The 18,760-nt window shown below is 39.2% G+C and overlaps 1 pseudogene; it reads left to right on the top strand.

Annotated features, from left to right (window-relative positions):
• Positions 1 to 18,472, top strand: part of LOC117693637 (60 kDa heat shock protein, mitochondrial pseudogene) — a 41,079-nt pseudogene extending 22,607 nt beyond the window's left edge.
• The last annotated feature ends 288 nt before the right edge of the window (positions 18,473 to 18,760 follow it).

The raw sequence follows: 18,760 nt of genomic DNA, 5'->3' as shown, positions 1-18,760 counted from the left end.
GTCTCATCACTGAACGTAGACTATATAAACTATTAAAAACAAAACAAAACAAAAAACCAAAAAACAAAACAAAAAGAAAACCCATTTGGAGTCAAACATGTGATTGTGGGTTTCATTCACGAGCCAATTATTTACACAATCCAAGCTTATGTTAACTATCATCATCACTCGAGCAGCCTATAGAAAGGTAGGGCTGACTAGAAAATTAGCGCTAGCATTGGCAGCAAATTGCGGGTTTTAATAGCACTAGTCACAGCCACAAAAATAACCGAAGAGAATCAAATTAAGGAGCCGGAGCAATCAAAAAGCGCAAAGAAAGGAAATTTCAGTTTCTAACGTTTATGCAGCCGTCTATGGTTTATAAAAGCTTCCACATTTACTAGCCATTAAGATTTTGATGAGCTATGTGCAGAGGAGGAACTACCCCTGCTCCAATCACAAGGAAGTGAAAGTCCAGAATGGTTCCATCAACAGCACATCTCCTAAGCGCCAGAGACAGGATTTGAAGCCAGATGTGCTGCTGGTACTAGCCTAATAATGTTCTACTACATGGATCAATAAACTTTGACTGTAAAAGGATATATAGCAAATATTTTAAGTGTTGGTGAACCATAGGGTCTTCTTTTTTCTGTGTGTGGATTGCACATATGCATATGAGTGTTCAAATAGGTGTGGTTACAAGTATGTTCATGCATATACTTGCACCTGTGTGAGCATATGGCGACCTGAGACGGACGTTACTTCCCGTCTTATTCACTGAGGCAGTCTGTCAGTTGAACCAAGAGCTCATCAATATAGCTACTCTGGCTAGTCAATTTATTCCAGGGACAGTCTGCCTCTACGTTCTATGCACAGAAATTTCAAGCAGGCTGCCACGCCCACCTGGTACTTGGGTTCTAGAGATTCTAACTGATCCTCACACTAGTGCAGTAATTGTTTAAACTGCTGGCTCATCTCCCTGACTCCGTAAAGTCTTTTGTTAGAATCATGCCTGGAGGACAAAACCAGCCCTGCAAGAAACTATAAACAAGTAAGTATGCCTTCCAATAGAATTTTATTCACAAAATCAAGTAGAGACAGGTTAGAGACATAGCTCAGCTGGTACAATGGTTGCCTGCCGTGCACCAAGCCTTGGGTTTAATCCCCAACATCAGATAAAACTAGGCATGGAGGAACGTGCCTATAACCCTATACTTTTAACAATCTAGGGGTAGGGCTGGACAATAGGAAATTCAAGGTTATTGTTAGCAGCATAGCAAGACTGAAGCCAGCCTGGGATATAAGACCATGTCTCAAAAGAAAGCAAGTGGACAGCTCTATTGGTCCCACAAATAATTTTCTGCCTCCTACTATACACTGCTATTTTGGTTAGCCTTAATTGTCTACTTGACACAGTATAGCTCCATCGGAAAGAAGCCTCAATTGAGGAAATGTCTAGATTGAATTAGCAGGTAAATGTATGTAACTAATCCAGTCTACTGTGTGCAGCAGCATATTTAGGTAGATGATTCCAGGCCGTATAAGAATGCTAGCTCAGCATAGTCCACACAAGCCAGCAAATAGTGTTCCTTCATGGTTCTGCTTCAAGCTCCTACGTGAGTCCCTGCCTCAACATCCTTCAATGATTGTAATCTGTAAGTAGAAAGAAACAGGTTTTCCCCCAAGGAACTTTTGGTCATGAAGTTTATCACAATAACCAATTGAAAGTATAAAAGCTTTTAAGCACCATCCTTCCTTTACAGTCTTAATGAATCTACGACAATTGAACTATCATTTAAAAAAATAGACTCATGTATTCATTTTACCCCACCCCTCTGCTTCTTTCCAGGGTCCCACTATGAAGCCCTGACTGGCCTGATACTCACTACATAAGCCAATTAAACTCACAGAGATCCATGTGCCTCTGTCCCCCTAGTGCTAATGTTAAAGGCAGGCATGCTGTGCCCAGCCTGAATTCCATTCATTTTAAAGAAAGAGAAAGATGGGGCTGGGGAAGATAGCTCTGTCACTTGATGGAAATTAGGGGCTGTTGGTGCAGTTGATGGAACTTAGATGGTATGTTATTGCATTTCAAAAAAAATAAATTCCCAATAGTCACAGGGATGGATATTAGGTCAAACACAGAGGTATTATTCAGGGGGATAAAGGTAGCCAAGGATAATTTAGCTCTTAACCTGAAATATCGCAGCTACCTACAATCACAGAAGTTCAAATCTGTTTATCAGCCTTCAAAATCACCAAGCCAGGTACAGCTTCTGTTCCCTGAGGGAGGGCCAGTTTACAGGCATGACCACATAAAGCTAGCTTAAAATATATATTGAAATAGTTTAGTGAATATCCTCATTATGATATCAAATCTTAAGAGGGATTTTTTACAATATTATATTTTTTTAAACCAAATCTAAGATGCCAGAAAGTTTTAAGTGAAGAATTATTTGTTAACTACAAAGAAAGTATAACCCCCTGCCAACTAAAGCATAAGACATAAATATAATTGCTAATTTCATAATCTAATTTCAAGTGTGTTTAAGCATTAGATTCAGGAAATATGCATTTTAGAATCGAGAGGCTGAATATAAAAGTAGACGATAATATCTAGGCCACACACTAAGACAGAACAGCTTGTAGAACATACAGAACAGTAAAGCAGACCGTCGCCCATGCTACTGCTATTCCTATCTCGTTGTCAAGTCTCGTTGATGACCAACATCTTCCTAAACTCCCAACCTGCTTCTAACTTAGGAAGAATCAGGTAGTGCAGCTCCATCCTCACCCATTCTGAGACACTTTGCTTCTCCTTGGAGAGTCTGTCGTTTCTCCGTCCTCTCCACTGCACTCTACACCAGGCACACTGGATATGCCTGCCTTTTCCCTCTATAAAGCTTTGCCACCGCTGTTTCTGTTTCGAGTCTGCCAAATGCAAGTGATAGTGGCGGACTTTGTGCTAGAGTGCTCAGGATGGATAGATGATAGCCTTAGCTCCTTCTCATTGATCCATCTTTACTGATTTTCACAGCATGAGTGATTTGACGTGGTATACTCCACACTACAGCGTGCATTGCTCAGCAAAATTACCTTCTAGATAATAGGAACAATTTAGAGTATTGGACTGGGAGACGATTAAGAGGAAAAAAACATAAAAATACATTAAAATACATCATAAAATACATAAAAATACAGCAGCAAGACCACTTGAACTTGACCTGAGATGATATAGTTGTGGAGAGATTACAAAAGTCTGAATACAAGCAACATATAAACAAACAAACAAACAAACAAACAGAAACCTCTGTGGTAAAACCAAAACAGATGACGAGGTCAGTCAGGATGAGAACAGCAAGGGGATCCAAAGATTTCAAACCTGGTCAGACCCACAGCCTCCAAAAGAACAAATTGCAACCTTGAGAAGTCAGAACAGGGAGCAAGTTCTACTGCATGGAAGAATTAAACTGAAGATGCTTTAACATGAGGAACAGCTTAAGGAGACCATAGGACATAGTGTGAGACACTGTATCATATACATCACTTTTAAGAGGAATAAAGATGACACAAAGGAGGCTGGGGTGATTGATTAATGAGTAAAGGAACCCATCTAGACGTGAAAGGAGACAAGTGACCCTGAAAAGTTGTTCTCTGACTCCACACATGCACCCTGGCACACGTGTATACATACACACAGAAAGTGAGATTAATCAAAGATTAAAGATATGGCATCAATTGATACAGTTGGATGTGACTCTTCCCAGAATATTTCAGCTGCTTCTAGGCTCTATTTAGCTCAAAGTGCCCCATGGATATCGCCCAATGAGATGTAATGAAATTGATTTAATATTGAGATAGTTAAGAACATGTCACCCCAAATGTGCCATCTTGATATGTTGGTTATTTTAAGATACTGCATTTAAAAGTCAGGCAGCAAGCACAACAAGAAATTTCCTCCTCTTCATCCTCTTCCTCTTCTTCCTCCTCTTCCTCCTCCTCCTTTACCTTCTTCTTCCTACTCCTCCTCTGACTTCTCTACTCCTCTTCCTCTTTCTCTTCTTCCTTTTCTCCTTCTTCTCCTACTTCTTCCCCACCCCTGCTTCCTCCTTGTTCTTCCTTTTCTTCAGAAAAAGAGATAAAATTTCCATGTGAAATATTCTTCTCCAAACCACAAGGAAGGTGCTATTCTTATCATCAAAGATAGAAAGTTGTAGCCAAAGGAAGAATTCACAAACAAAACTTGTTGTACCAAGCCACATCTTTCCAGTCACCTTCTTCACATGGTTAACTACTCTTGACAAAGCCCATCACAACTTTCTATGCAGAATACAAGTACTCGCCTTTTAACTGGCTCTCTGGGCCTTTGTTTCCTTATGAAGGTCACTGTGGCATGTGAGACTTATTGAATACATTTGAATGTTTTTATTATTCTGACCTGTTATATCAATTTAAGTGGTCCCAAGCACCACTCCTCCAATATAAGCAAGAGGGAATGAATAAAATTTTGCCTCTTTCATACTAAAAATATAGTCTCACCTTGGAGGCTAGAATAAAATAGTCATTTGTCTGGTCCCTTCCTCTCACAAATGTCCCATCATACTTATCTGTGGCACGACTGATACCTCAGAAATGACTAGGCATGTCTCTGGATATAAAGCTCTTGATAAGTGTGCAGGAGATTGGAGAATTCATCGGGTCCCCTCCATTGAGTTCACCCTTTAAAAAGCCTCAGGGAGCCAAGTATAATTAAGCAACATTAATTAAAATACTAAAGATCAGACCAGGGCAACCACAGGAGATGACGATGGAATAGCATCAAAAAGATGGAGAATAACAAAAATAGCAGCAATCAGTGGTCATGAAAGTCATGGAGGCTGACAGCTCAGCTGGAACACCTTTAGAGAAAAAAAGTCATGAATACACACAGGGAAGGGAGCTGAATAAGCATGGGGATAAGAAAAGGAGTTCAGTGGCTTCAGAGAGCACCTTCTCTGTCACTGCACGTCTGAAAGGCTCCTAGCCTTTGTAGATCAAAAATATGTTTAAGTCTTTAAATGGGTTTTAATAGGTGAGATTACCTTTCAATAAATTATATTGACAATATAATGTCTCTCTTGTCATGGCCAACAGAAATGTTTTCCACTTTGACAATGAAGGTCCACTACTAAACATCAATTTCTCAAAAATATTTGTAATATGATGAACTTTAGAAATCTCTCTTTATGGTTTAATATGCCGCTGCATGGGCTTGGTGTTTGAGTTGTTTGTAGTAGTGTTGACGATGAAATCCTGGCCCTTGAGAATGGTAAACAGAAACTCGACCACTAAGCCGCAGCCTGGGCCTTTGGGAATTTTTAATTAAAAAGAAAAAATTTTTTATCATAGAATGATTCTTTCAAACCTACTCCCCCAGTCTAATGTCCATTACATTTAAAAATAAAGTTCTTATCTCTACCTTCAATGATGGTATGTGTGGTGGTTTGAAAGAAAATGGTCCACATAGGCCCATAAACTTAAATACTTGGTCACCAGGGAGTGCTATATTTGAAAGTATTAAGAGGTGTGGCCTTATTGGAATAGGTATTAAAAGAAGTGTGTCAACGGGGGTGGCCTTTGAGGTTTCAAGAGCCCAAGCTGGGCCCAGTGTTACCCTTACTTCCTGCTGCCTGAGGATCAGGATGTAGAACTCTCAGCTACTTCTCCAGCATCATGTCTACCTGCATGCTGTCATACTCCTCATCATAATGATAACCAAATAAACTCCTGAACCTGTAAGCAAGCCCCCAATTAAATTCTTTCCATTATAATAGTTTTTGTGGTTATGGTGTCTTTTAACAATAGAATATTGGTTGAGACCGTATGCTGCCACCTTAAGGGGCTGAGGTAAACTACAGTCGTTCTCTGATTCTGATGGGGTGGAAGAGTAATTATAGTCTCAAAGTCAGCTCAAGTTGTTTAGCATTGAGAGAGATGATGTAGATTTGAAAGGATGGTTTTCAGATGGTAATACAAGCTAAAACCAGGACATAAGTCAGGTATAGAATTGTAAGCTCTTTAAGTTAGAATAGATGGTAGAGTGCTTTATCGAAATTGACAAATATGATAGACTGGGTATTAAGTGTATCTTATACTTTATAGTTTGCATAATTGTAATGGTTGTGCTCAATTTATATCTGAGAGGAAAGAGTCTTTCAATTGGACAAAAAGTGGGAAGTGTTGTGGGTTACCTTGGTGCTGTTTGTATTCTGAGGCTAATTCTGTTTCCTCAAGAGGGGCTGCCCCAACCAGGAGTGGGTCACGCACTCAGGTGACTTCACGTGAAATTCCTCCCCATTTTAACTGGTAAAATAAAGGCTGAAGCCTGTGATTGGACAATGGAAGAGAAAGGTGGGGCTGGAGGTTTTAGAGAGTAGGGGGGCGGAAAGGATGATGGAGGAGAAAGAAGAAGAGGAGGTGAAAGGAAGACGGAGCAGAGCCACGTGGCCTGGAGAAGTTGCAAGTAGCAAGGAAATAGCTGGGAAACAGAGTAATGTAGTGGTGTATCTGCCCATCCAAGGCATACTGCTTATAAATATAATGACTGAGTTGGGTGTTTTTGCATGGGCTTATTGGGGTTGGAAGATTACTGCAACAAAGTGCGGGCTACTTTAGGCTAAAGTGGCAGCTTGTCTCCAGGTTCCTCTTCTTAGAGGAAACAAGTGTTATCAACTTATTGAATGTTGTTCCAGATATATCTTTGCGCAGATAAGCAAATATCTGCATGCAGATATTGTTCCATCCACAGAGTACATGCATCTACTACAATTTGTTTACCTTGTCCTTTTTCATGTAGTATGATATATCTCAGAGAACCTTCCAAACCACTTTACAGAAAGCCGTTCATTCTAACAGACGCAGGAATGCTGCGTTGTTTAAACACTCCATGGTTTGAGGCAGAGTGCAGTGGTACATTTTAGTCTTGTACACAGAGGCAGGTAGATAGATCTCTGTGAGTTCAAGGTCAGCCTGGTCTACATAGAGAGTTTCAGATCAGGCAGAGCTACATAGAAAGACTCTGTCTTTAAAAAATAAAATAAAATTTGGAAGCCAATCCCTAGCTAAGTTTCTGCTCCTTATCACAATTACTGCTGAAATGAACAACCTCAGGAGTGGGCCAGTTCATATGCACAAGAATACAACATTCATGATAAATTCTTACAATTGGAAGCTGCTGATTCAAGGGGTGTGCAAACTGGAGATAAAAATACCATCTATTCCCTTTAGTTATTTTGCGAGCTATTTTACATGGGTTTTCACATATATTGAAATTACACAAAAAGCTCAATAAAAGTTGTGATTTCTTCTTTTCTTCTTCTTTTTTTTTAAAGGCGATGCCCTGGGCACCAGAGGGAGGGGCATTGTAATGGGAACAGATATTTATAATGAGAAATGAGTCCATAGCCTCCCTCAGACTGTTTGGAGTTTAGGAGGCAGATATTCTTAGCAGGTCGAATTAGTAGAAGTCATCTAGGTCATATATTCCAAATTCTAATAGGTACAAGGAAAAATCAACACATTCTACTTGGTGACGTTTCCGCCAAAATGTGGAGCTTATGAGCTGAGTTTCGAGGGATGGAAGGAAAGTAAATGGAAGGAAAAAAAAATTCCACCTGGAGCAAATCATGGGAGCAGAGTTCCAACAAAAAGGGTCAATCCACCAACTCGTTGTGGAATTATAGGATGCTGTAGGATGCTGTGCTAGAAAACCATTATCTGTGTGGGAAATCCTCCACCATGAGCGTCATGGATATGCTTTCTGACAACTTGAAAAAAAAAATGCAAAGAAAAATCTGGTCAAGTTGGATTTAAGCATGGGCACTTTTAATATAAAGCCTGGCTCATTTCTCATCTTACTATGATGACCAGAGGACGTGTAGACTCCAGGAGCAGGAAAACTTGTTTTTAACTCCATGAACATGTGTTATCATATATTACTATCCAAACAAAATAACGGGTTTCATTACGACATCCTCATAAATGTGTATAATTTACTTTGGCCATTTAACCCCCCGTATCGGCCTCCTATCTTCCCCCTTTCACTCCTAAAGCACTGATGTTGAGGATCTCTTAAGGTGCTTCTCGGCCATTCAAGTTTCCTCAGTTGAGAATTCTTTGTTTAGCTCTGTACCCCATTTTTAATAGGGTTATTTGGTTGTCTGGAGTATAATTTCTTGAGTTCTTTGTATATCTTGGATATTAGCCCTCTATCAGATGTAGGATTGGTAAAGATCTTTTCCCAATCTGTTGGTTGCTGTTTTGTCCTATTGACAGTGTCCTTTGCCTTACAGAAGCTTTGCAATTTTTTGAGGTCCCATTTGTCAGTTTTTAATCTTAGAGCATAAGCCATTGGTGGTCTGTTCAGAAACTTTCTCCTGTGCTCAAGCATTCGAGGGTCTTCCCCACCTTCTCTTCTATTAGTTTCAGTGTACCTGGATTTATGTGAAGGTCCTTTATCCACTTGGACTTGAGCTTTGTACAAGAAGATAACAATGGATCAATTTGCATTCTTCTATGTGCTGACCTCCAGTTGAACCAGCACCATTTGTTGAAAATGCTATCCTTTTTCCACTGGATGGTTTTAGCTCCTTTGTCAAAAATCAAGTGACCATAGGTATGTGGGTTCATTTCTGGTTCTTCATTTCTATTCCATTGATGGAATACCAATCATGCAGTTTTGATCACTATTTCTCTCTTATACAGCTTGAGGTCAGGGATGGTGATTCCCCCAGAAGTTCTTTTATTGTTGAGAATATTTTTCACTATGCTGGTTTTTTTGTTATTCCAAATGAATTTGCAAATTGCTCTTTCTATCTCTGTGAAGAATTGAGTTGGAATTTTGATAGAGATTGCATTGAATCTGTAGATTGTTTTTGGCAAGATGCCCATTTTTACTATATTAATCCTGCCAATTCATGAGCATGGGAGTTTTTCCACCTTCTGGGATCTTCGATTTCTTTCTTCAGAGACTTGAAGTTCTTGTCATACAGATCTTTCATTTGCTTGGTTAGATTCACACCTAGGCATTTTATATTATTTGTGACTATTGTGAAGGGTGTCATTTCCCTAATTTCTTTCTCAGCCTGCTTATCCTTTAAGTAGAGGAAGGCTACTGATTTGTTTGAATTAATTTTACATTCAGCTACTTTGCTGAAGTTGTTTATCAGGTTTAGGAGTTCTCTGTTGGAAGTTTTGGGGTCACTTAAGTATACTATCATCTCATCTGCAAATAGTAAAATTTTGACTTCTTCCTTTCCTATTTGTATCCCTTTGACTTCCTTTTGTTGTCTAATTGCTCTAGCTAGGAATTCCAGTACTATATTGAATAGGTAGGGTGAGAGTAGGCACCCTTGTCTAGTCCCTGATTTTAGTGGGACTGCTTTAAGTTTCTCTCCATTTTTTCCCAAACTCATATGACTGTGAACATGTTTTTCCTCTGCAGTATGCAAAACTCTTTGAATTATTTTCTGAGATTCTGGTGCAGTGGCCATGAATTACTTTAGTTTGTACTTATTATTGAAGACTTTTATTTCTTCTTCAATTTTATAGGATTTTTTGGTGACTGTAGCAATCTCGCTGGCAGTTACTTACTCTCAGTGTTTGAAATACACCATCCTACATTTTTTGGTTTTTGGGGACTCTGATGAGAGGTTCTGTGGTTATAATAAATAATAATTACTTGCCTTGGTAAGTAATTTTTCAATTCGGTTTTGCAGCTCACAGAATTTTGTGTTTTGTGCTCAGCATTTTGACTCTAATAAGATGTGAAAACTTATTTTCTGTTTATATCCATTTGGGGTTATAAATGTCACCTGTAATTAAATGTCCACCATACCTTACCCTAAATTTGGGTGATTTCTGCCATCATTTCACTAAATAGACTTGCTGTTTCTAGTTTATAAAGTGGGGTATTTGTGTCTGTGAAAAGTTCGTAGGACCGGCCTCTTATTCCGGTGGTAGACTTCTGAAAGATATGGTCCCAGCTGCTTATTTTTGTTTGTTTATTGTTGTCTGGATGCAATAACTCTTCAACTCTGTCTTCAATGCCTGATGTATTTTCTTGTGTCTGGTCTATTTGTGGGGCTAAGAGTGGTACTTTACTCTGAAGTTTATATTTGATTTATTGAGCTCTTTATTTCTAAGCTCCCCTTTCCTTGAGACATCAATCTCTTTAGTAAATTTTCTGCCTCGTTATAAACAACTGTGCTCTGTAAACAAGAACAACAACGAAAGCTGAACTACGTGGCACGAACTGACTTCTCTACACTCACCTGTTCATTTGTTCTCCAACTGAGCTCATCGATTTTTTCTCAGATTACACTTCCAGATTCTTCGTCCGACATGTGGAAATTGTTGTTGTCTTTTTGATTTAGCCTTTAAGAAGTTGTGAACATTTGTATTGGTCCTATGGCCTTGCTTCCTTATATTTCCTGTGCATATGTTGGGATGTAACTCTCTTATGGTTTTATAGGGGTCTTCCTTTTTAATATTTAATTTTTTATTTGATTTAATTTTGATTTTTTTATGCACACGAGTGTTTTACCTTTCATATGTGTATGGACATCACTTGCAAGCCTCAGACCCCCCCAAAACTGAAAGACAACACCTGATCCCTTAGAACTGAAGTTATAGATGGTTGTGAGCCACCATGTGAATGCTGGGAACTAAACCCTGGTCCTCTCCAAGAGAGTACTCTTAAGTGATGAGTCATCTCTCTCAGCCCTGAAACTGTTCTTAGTGAGCACACTTTGCTTGCACTCTCAGTCCCCACTACCATATAAAAGGATGATCACACTAACAACCACAGTTTCAAAAACAAACCAGATACTTAATCATAACAATAATAAACAAATGGGAACAACTACACCATCAAAAATGAAAAAAAAATTGCTAAAAATCCTTATAGAATGTGCTAGGAATTTAAAAATTAGTCAAGGTTAAACACAGTAAGTAATTTATAAGGAGTTGAGGAAATAAAAGAGAAGAAACAAAATACCAAAAGGGAAACATCTATGGGATGTAAAATAAAAACAAACGAAAACATGGTGAGGGGAAGCAAAGGAAATATACAGCTTGACAAGATAGTAGAAAAGGAGGGAAAAGCAGAAAAAAAGAAAAGATGAGAAAAGCAAGCCAATAATCTCTCCTTGTGGAATAGATGAAGGGAGGAGATGCTTTCTGCAGTTCACTTTAGTATTAGGATGAGAGTAAATTCTTGTCAGTGTTCTCCTTTGTGTACACCATTCAACACAGTGAGTGGGGGAGTTGCTTCTGACATTTGAGTCAAGGGTCATCTTAGTCTTATGCCTCCTTGCACCAGAGTGTTCTGTCAGTCTGTTTCTTGATATAGGCAATTACCAATCAGTGCTAATTCCACCAAATGTCTCTGGAGCTTAGAGGGTATGCAATACACACCCTGTGCTGGCAGAGGGACATTGGCATCCAATGTCCCTACATATCCTTCCACTTGAGTCTCTGTCCAACCCTAATTCTACACATCTACATCTTCTATTCTGACTCTAATTCCCTGATGTAAGGCCACTATTCCCAAATGGAATTACTGTCTACTTCCATTTGCAGTGAAGCCCAAATAGAACTCTGTTACCATATCTTCTACCTGTCACAACCAGCTTCCTAGACACCGCAGAAGAGGTCACATTCTTAGCCAGTGAAGAAAAGAGGACTTAGGGATTTGGAGGTATAAGAGTGCAGGTGCATGTGATCCTCTTAACAACTGGTTCAACAATGAGATCCCTCTCATCAGAAGTTCTTAAAGATTGTATGTGAAATGAATATGCATGGCCTGAAGGCAAATTCATTGAGAAATGACAGCAGAGTTTAGCCAGCAGAATCAGCCTCCCAATCAAAAGAAATAGTGACTCTCAGCTGGTCTCTTAGAAGTCATCAATACTTCATCTAATTGTCACGGCCACCACATCTGTGCTAACTAACAAGTCTTTCTTTCTAGATGATAAACACTGACAGGCAGATCAACATCTTCTGGGCTCTGCACAGTTTAGCTGACTCTCAATGGTGTCGCTGGAGAATTTGAAAAAGAAAATCCAAAATTTGCAAGTTTCTTTGAATGTCTGGGATGACTTTTGCTTGGGACCTTGATGTTCTACCAATATTTTCTAAGCCTTCTTCCAAGCTAGAGCCAAGCTGTAGTATGGTAAAGTCTGTATTATCCAGGTATAGGTAGCTAGGACACATTCTCAGTCTGGTTCTTCATCTCTGGTAGCAGTAACAAGTCTCACAAAAGTGAAAACATTTTGAGCAAAGAAAAATAATATTGATGGATTTTATAAAACAAGAAATTAGGATGATGACTCAGGGACTAGAGCTCTTGGGCAAACATGAAGACCTGTGTTCAGATCCCCAAAAGATCATGTACAGTCAGGCATGGTAGCACACATATGTAATCCCAGTGCTCCTATGGCCAACTTATGCCCAGTTTGACACACCATAAAGTTATTTTTTTTTGCTACTTCATAACTGTAATTTTGTTACTGTTATGAAAGTAACTAGCATTCTACCTAGAAAAGGGAATTATTTTTTTTATACTTCAGTTTTTCATTCCTTATATATTCTCTTAATTGTTTCAGTTGGCTAGAACTTGTTGTCTTTTAAGTTTTTGTATTTTTAAAATATTGATTCATTCACATATACCAGTAAAAGACCTTTGTTTTGGTACTCAGAAGCCAAACACCTGTAATACATCACATTTTCTTTAGCTCCTAACTATGATTAGTATTTTATTAGGTTCTATCTCTAAACAATACTCATCTTTTTAAATTAAGGTTTCCTTTAGAAATGGTTGCCTTGATAGGAGAGTTATTTTTATCTTATTAATAAACCCCCCAAGAAAAGCTAGAATATTCTGTATTTCTCATATTAGAATTCCCAACATATGGCCTCATATATTAAGAATGATTTGACTTGTGTAAAACTAGTATATTGAGTTTTTAAAAAAAAAAAAAAAAAAACTCTTGAACTTCAGATATGTTTTCATTGACTCTGGTACTAAATGTTGAATCTGAGGCAAGAATATATTTTTCTTTCAGAGTTATCTTACTTTCTGTGTCTAGCTACCTAAAAATGTCATTATTTATTTTTCTTTTCTATAAAGTTCATAAATTACTAAGTTGTTTTCAGAAAATTCAGTTTGTACTATTCTATGTCAAATTTCTACCAAAACCAATAGATAATCATCTACTCATTTCAAGATTTTTTTTATTACCTGTTATCTATTCTATAGCCGCCAACTTCCTTGATGGCTTGGCCTTCTAGTATTCAACTTTATGATAATGACAGTGATAAACATTCACTGTCACTTTCAAATTTTAGTATTTTTAAGAATTACCAATACTTGGTGTGGTGGTTTGAATAGGTATGGCCCCATAGATTCATGTGTTTGAATGCTTGGCCCATTGGGAATGGCATCTTTAAGGGTTGTGGCCTTGTTGGAGGAAGTTTGTCACTGTGGAGGCAGGCTTTGAGGTTTCATATATGCTCAAGTTATGCCCAGTTTGACACACAGTCTCCTTCTGCTGCCAGAGTTTCAAAATGTAGAACTCTTGTCTCCTTCAGTACCATGTCTCCCTGCACGCTGCCATGCTTCTTGCCATAACAATAATAGACTAAACCTTTGAATCTGTAAGCCAGTCCCAATTTGTTTATAAGATCAGCCTTGATCATGGTGTCTCTTCACAGCAATAAACCCTAACTAAGACACTTGGTATCATATATTTCCCCTCTGACGCTGAGACAGTTAGCAATTAACATGGCATTATTTTAATCAGCAAGGATGGTCAGAAACATACTAAGTACACATTGACTTATGGTGTTTTCAATTTTAAATGGGGTCATAAGTACACAGCCGCATCATAAATTGAACATCTGTGTTCTGATCATGACCTGCGCCATAGTGTTTCTATTTATATTTACATCTATTCACTCTCTTGAATTGCTTTTATCACTGGTTTTATCTTTGTATTTATTCAAAATTAAAATTAAATTAGATTAAAATGATCCAATTTTTAAATTGTGTATTCTAATCCTCGATCACTCTTATTTTGCTAGTAATTATATGATACAGTAGTTTTACCTTTCTACACTCTTCTTTCTCATCACAGACTATTTCCTTTGAGAATTTCTTAGCAGACTGTTGCTATTATGTTTCTTCTCAGCTGCTAATTAAATCAATCACTTTTCTACAGGGTGGGGAGGTTACAATAACAAGATGGCTTCGTGGGAAAAAAAAAAACCATTTGCTGAGGAAGCCTCATGACCTATGGACAATCCCCAGAGATCACACACAGGTATAAGAAAAGACTGACCCCACAAAAGTCTGATGTTGATGATAGATAACTCATTGTCTTAATATGGTTTGTGTTACTATGACAGAACAACAAAAAACTGGCAAGTTTATAAAAAGTAGAAATGCATTCTGTCTTAGTTCTGAGGTTTAGAACTATAAGTCAGAGAATGCGCCTTTTTAAAAGGTTTTTATCTTTATTATTAGTGTGTGTGTGTGTGTGTGTGTGTGTGTGTGTGTGTGTGTGTATTGCACATATGAGTACAGATGCCCATAGAGCCCAGAGTCATAGGATCCTCTGGAGCTGGAGTTATATAGGAAGTTGAGAGTTCCCTGATGTGAGTGCTCAGAAGAACCCTGGGCTCTCTGCAGGAGCAGCTGGTATTCTTTATGGCCGAGCCATCTCTCTAATCCTGTGAGCACAGCCTTTGATATAGACCTTCTAGCCACTTCCTCACATTCAGGAAATAGAAAGGCAGGGGAACCACTTACAATAAGTCTCTTTTGAAGGGCACCAAATCTTACTAATGAGCGATAAGCCTTTGAGCCCTAACCACTTTTAAAGACCTCCTCCCTTAACAAGACAACATTGGCAGCTCCTGAATCTTTAAGGGCACACATTTGAATCACAACATCCAAACCTCAACCCCAGTACACTGTATCTTTAAGCTAGATCATTGTCCCGAGCTTCAGTGCCCACTCGACTACTTCATTTAAAAGTGTCTCACACTCCACCTGTCATCTTTGACATTTTTATATGCATACTCACAGAGCTGCTCATATCCCTCATTTTCTCAGTCATGGCACCATCAGTCGACATCCTTCTAGACCCTCCCTTTCACATTTGCTGACTCAAGGGTGCTCATCAAAGCGTCATCTAAACCACCTCCCAATGCTATGTGTTTCACTGTTCTTGCTACCGTGCCACACACCTCCTTATCTCTGTCAGGTCACAATATCCCAACTAGTGTCTTCATAGATGATGCTTACCAAATTAAACTGTGTCTCCACTCTCATGCTCTTATACAATAGACTTCTCTTGTAACCTTCATAGTAGTAGTGAAGTTATTTTGAATGGAAACACTTAGTGTCCCTCCCTTTGGTCATTAAATTATGGTACCCAAAGAATAGAAACTCCCCCAGGAATTAAATGCTGAAAAAAAAAAAGAAATATTTGAAGCTCTGGTGCCCAGTAGCATGAGAACTTGTCTTCTAGCAATTTCACACAATACTAACAACTTGCTGGCTCACCTTGCAGCAGAGAGCAAAGCCCAGACAACGATGAGTTAATGATGATGAGTCACAGCTGGGCGGTGGTGGCACATGCCCTTAATCCCAGCACTTGGGAGGCAGAGGCAGGCGGGTTTGTGAGTTCAAGGCCAGCCTGGTCTACAAAGTGAGTTCCAGGACAGCCAGGGCTACACAGAGAAACCCTGTCTCGAAAAACCAAAAAACAAACAAACAAAAAAATATGATGATGAGTCAGATCTCTGTTGAAAGCAAAGTATCATGTCAGGACCCTAAAGATGGACTTGAAGATTTCTGGGATTTTTTTTTTTTATCTGTGACTCTTCCAAAAGTGGTATCATTCAACAAATATCTTTTTCCACTTTTTACTGTTACTTGTCCTTTAATTGGCCTATTGAGAACCAGTAGCCCAGAAAAGCACAGCCTAGTTTGATAGGGCTGCCAGGACCCAGGCTGTGACCCTTACAAACTCCAGCAATGATTTCAGGATGGTTATATCTCTACTTGGTGGTGAGAAGTTCTATTTACCCTCTTAAATATGAGCTAACCTTGTAACTTATATTCGCCCATGAATGCAACATTCTGCAGCTGGGAACTAATTGACAACATTGGGTCTTAAGAAATCTATACAACCGCAACAATACCAACCAACCAGAGCACCCCAGGGTCTAAACCACCAGCCTGGGAGCACATAGGGAGAGACCCATGACTCCAGCTATATATGTAGGGGAGGATGGCCTTGTTGGGCATAGGTGGGAGACGAGATCTTTGGTACCATGTATGTGTGGGGGGAATCTGAGGGTGGGGAGGGGGAGTGGGGGGTAGGTGGATAAATACCCTCATAGAAGATGCTGTAGCTGTTACAATGGGGCCAAAGGGAAGAACAGTGATTATTGAAGAGAGTTGGGGAAGTCCCAAAGTAACAAAAGATGGGGTCACTGTTGCAAAGTCAATTGATTTAAAGGATAAATACAAAAATATTGGAGCTAAACTCGTTCAGGATGTTGCCAATAACACAAACGAAGAGGCTGGGGATGGCACCACTACTGCCACTGTTCTAGCACGGTCTATTGCCAAGAAGGGCTTTGAGAAGATCAGCAAAGGGGCTAATCCAGTGGAAATCCGGAGAGGTGTGATGTTGGCTGTCAATGCTGTAATTGCTGAATTTAAGAAACAATCTAAATCTGTGACAACCCCTGAAGAAATTGCTCAGGTTGCTACAATTTCTGCAAATAGAGACAAAGACATTGGGAACATCATTTCTGATGCAATGAAAAAAGTTGGAAAAAAGGGTGTCATCACAGTGAAGGATGGAAAAACCCTGAATGATGAGCTAGAAATTATTGAAGGCATGAAGTTTGATAGAGGATATATTTCCCCGTATTTTATTAACACATCAAAAGGTCAAAAATGTGAATTCCAGGATGCCTATGTTTTGTTGAGTGAAAAGAAAATTTCTAGTGTTCAGTCCATTGTACCTGCTCTTGAAATTGCTAATGCTCACCGGAAGCCTTTGGTCATAATTGCTGAAGATGTTGATGGAGAAGCTCTAAGCACACTGGTTTTGAACAGGCTAAAAGTTGGTCTTCAGGTTGTAGCAGTCAAAGCTCCAGGGTTTGGGGACAATGGGAAGAACCAGCTTAAAGATATGGCTATTGCTACTGGTGGTGCGGTGTTTGGAGAAGAGGGGTTGAATCTAAATCTTGAAGATGTTCAAGCTCATGACTTAGGAAAAGTTGGAGAGGTCATTGTCACCAAAGATGATGCCATGCTTTTGAAAGGGAAAGGTGACAAAGCTCACATTGAAAAACGTATTCAAGAAATCACTGAACAGCTAGACATCACAACTAGTGAAGATGAAAAGGAAAAGCTGAATGAGCGACTTGCTAAACTTTCAGATGGAGTAGCTGTGTTGAAGGTTGGAGGGACAAGTGATGTTGAAGTGAATGAGAAGAAAGACAGAGTTACAGATGCTCTCAATGCTACAAGAGCATCTGTTGAAGAAGGCATTGTTCTAGGAGGGGGCTGCGCTCTGCTTCGGTGCATCCCAGCCTTGGATTCATTAAAGCCTGCTAATGAAGATCAGAAAATAGGTATAGAAATTATTAAAAGAGCACTTAAAATTCCTGCATGACGATTGCTAAGAATGCAGGTGTTGAAGGATCTTTAATAGTTGAGAAAATTCTGCAAAGTTCCTCAGAAGTTGGTTATGACGCCATGCTTGGAGATTTTGTGAACATGGTGGAAAAGGGAATCATTGATCCAACAAAGGTTGTAAGAACTGCTTTACTGGATGCTGCTGGGGTGGCCTCCTTGCTAACTACAGTCGAAGCTGTAGTAACAGAAATTCCTAAAGAAGAGAAGGACCCTGGAATGGGTGCAATGGGTGGAATGGGAGGGGGTATGGGAGGTGGCATGTTCTAACCTAGAATAGTGCTTTGCCCTTATCAATGAACTGTGACAGGAAGCTCAAGGCAGGTTCCTCACCAATAACTTCAGAGAAGTCACCTGAAGAAAATGACTGAAGAGAAGGCTGGCTGATCACTGTAACCATCAGTTACTGGTTTCCTTTGACAATACATAATGGTTTACTGCTGTCATTGTCCATGCCTACAGACAATTTATTTTGTATTTTTGAATAAAGACATTTGTACATTCCTGATGCTGGGTACAAGAGCCATATACCAGTGTCCTACTTTCAACTTAAATCACTGAGGCATCTCTACTGTTCTGTTAGCATCAGGACTGTAGCGCTGTGTCACCACATGGGAAGTTCAGAAGCAGCCTTTCTGTGGAGGGTGGGAATGATTGTGTACAAAGTAGAGAAGTATCCAATTATGTGACAACCTTTGTGTAATAAAATTTTATTTAAAGTTAAAAAAAAAAGAAACATTTAGACCGTTACTACGCATCTGGAGCTGTTCAACTGTATTACAGTTCATTCTTTTCCTTTGTCACCATATCCTGAGATTCTAGAAGCTGGCTAATCACTGTATCCTGAGATTCTAGAAACTGCCATATGCAGAGCTCAGTCTTTTCCTTTTTCAAATTACCCTGAGATGTAAGAAGCAACCAACCAGCATCATTATTTTCCATATTTTTCTACCAGTTGTCAAAAGTTTCATATACAGGGTCAGTAAATTCCTTGTTGTATGCAACAAGAAGCTCTTCAAATAT

The sequence above is a fragment of the Arvicanthis niloticus genome, chromosome 21 (assembly GCF_011762505.2).
Source record: "Arvicanthis niloticus isolate mArvNil1 chromosome 21, mArvNil1.pat.X, whole genome shotgun sequence".
Taxonomy (NCBI): Eukaryota; Metazoa; Chordata; class Mammalia; order Rodentia; family Muridae; genus Arvicanthis; species Arvicanthis niloticus.
Note: the sequence above shows the minus strand (reverse complement) of the source record. Positions and strands in the feature narration are given on the sequence as shown.